Here is a 2512-nt window from a genome sequence, read left to right as displayed (position 1 = left end):
ACAGCATTGCAAACACATTATATGCAGTTACAAAGCAGCCAATTCCATGACTAAGAAGTGAAAATAGAGACTTTTTGTGATAAGAAGCTATTGCCAAAATTTAACAATGAACAAAGACAGACTTTGGAGTCTTGAATTTCTGGCACAGAAACTAAAAGTTCTGTTATACCTTTAAAGCAGATAAAGTCATGAGCTGGGACACTCTGCAGAGTTTCTTTAGTATTTGAAGAAGCCTCTCTCTAGAATACCTCTTTTATTAAGACTTTCAATTATGTGATAGCTGAATTGTGTGTTATATTTCCTTTAATTATCTTCCACTCTGTGGATTGTGCAACAGGGTCATCTAAATGCAGCTTTCAGGACTGAAACTTGTACTTCTTTGTTCATGAGGTACACAGTCTGATGTCAATTATCAGGGTAATTAGCCTTGACCATAATATTTATTACATAAGCAGTCACCTCAATTTTAGATAACTACAACACTGTATTGCTTTAAAAATAAAATTATCTTGGAAAGTTCTGAGAAGCTAAAATTACAAATCTGTCTAAGCTGAATATGAGCCAGAGCTAACAAACTGCTTTGCCAAAGCAAAGCTACAATGGAGGTGATTAATTCACAGTTCAAAGCTAAGGTTCCTGTAAAGAACAAAACATTAGGCTTTACACACGCAAAGCCCCAAACCCCCTGCGACACAGGTATAAACAGGCAGCCAATCCATAATGAATAATGGCGTGGTTTCATCTCTCCTAGCATTACAAAGGATGAAATATAGCCTTTGATTTTTTATTTATTTATTTATTTTAATTTATGTATATACGGAAGTTTTTGTAGCTGTTCAGAAGAAGTAAATGCTTAAAGCCCATTTGCTCTCGCGGCCGGGGCGCCCGCCCTGGGCAGGCCGCGCCGCCCGTTGCCGCGGCAACAGCCCCAAGCGGGCCGCGGCGGCGCTGAAGGGGGCTGAGGGGGCGCTGCCCACGGGAGGGGGCCGGGGGACACGCAGCCCACCGGGGGGCAGCAGCCGCGGGCACCCCAGTGCTGGGTGAGGGGAGCGGGGCCGGGGACGCGGGGCTGCGGGTGCCGAGCTTTCTCATGCGTTAATTGCCTTACATCTCCCGTCAGACTGCTTCTTCCTTGCAGTGCAGAAGGTATTCACACGGTAGTTTCTAGTGCGACTGACCAGGGATACCCAAATTCAGCTAGTGACGGATGAACACCGGCAGCAGGTGTCAGGACGCCCAGACTTGCTCCCCAGCACTCCAACATGTCATCAGCACCTCAGGCAGCCTCTGCTCTACCTGCACCTACCTGCGCTGCGCTTTTCTTGGACTCTGAGCTTCAGGAAAAGTTTTTTCTTGCTGATGTTAACAAGGCAAGTTCATTCTCTTCCTGTTAAGCTTGATTTTTCTTTTTTTATTTTATATTTGCTTTGTTACCAAGCTTCAAAACTTTTTTAAAAAAATTCTGTACCAAGCTCCAGGTGGAAGTAGGGGATATTTCAGAAAATGGGTGAGAGTGGGAAATGCAAAAATGGCTCACTGAAACTGTGCAAAAATCTTATTTGTTCTTTTCTGCAAACATAGATGAGCTAGGATAAAATAAATTCTATAATTAATCTTCCAATAAGCTGTTTTCACCGGAAGCTATTAAATTCAACAACTTGTTTTTGGTTATATAACTTACAAAAAGGTAAGAACCTGGATTGTGTGACACAGATGGAGCTCTGTCACGAAATGTAAGCACGTAATAAAACAAGAAATACAAGTATGTATTTTTTTAAAACACATTGGAGTGTTTAATAACTATTGGAGTATAGTTATTTGCTTTACAGCAAGAGCTGGAAGCAGAACAGCCTACATCCTGATTTTGTGAGGAAGGGATTTTTTTAGTTAGGAGTCTCCCCAAATATTGTTACACTCAAGTATGTTCCTAAGAAGATACATATGGAAGAATATAAACTTTATTCTGATGAATCCTTTAGGAGGGGATTTATCTGGCATAGTACAGAGAAGGAAAGGCGATCCACTTGTGAAACATAATTGGTAGTTAGTGAAGCACAGATGAAGGGAAGTTCCTGGTGCTTGACAAGGAAGTAGGGGAGAAGGCTGTTTTTGCCTGTAGGCCCTGATACTTTGATCTGGACTTACAATGGTGTGGGCAGCATCATTTTCCTGTACAGCTACAAGCCAGGAGCTTTTCCAAACTGGGAAAGGAGAAAAGCCGTTTGTGCCTCAAAATTGGCTGATCTCTGCTGTGACATGTAGTATCTCTGCATTCACTGAGTTTACCTTTGCCTCATAGATAAGGCGTGTTTTGTGAGTTGTCAGTTTGAGGGTACATCCTATGGTATCACAGGATTGTACGCTTGTTGAAAACAATAAATGAAAGTGAGATTTCTTTGGTCTTTAAAACTCCTTTTAAATAATTTGCCTGAAGAGCTGACTTGTTTTTTGTTGATATGCCTTGAATTGGGAAGGTGAGTGTTCTAACAGTCAGTGATACTAAACAGTACAT

The sequence above is a fragment of the Anas acuta genome, chromosome 8 (assembly GCF_963932015.1).
Source record: "Anas acuta chromosome 8, bAnaAcu1.1, whole genome shotgun sequence".
Classification (NCBI taxonomy): Eukaryota; Metazoa; Chordata; class Aves; order Anseriformes; family Anatidae; genus Anas; species Anas acuta.
Note: the sequence above shows the minus strand (reverse complement) of the source record.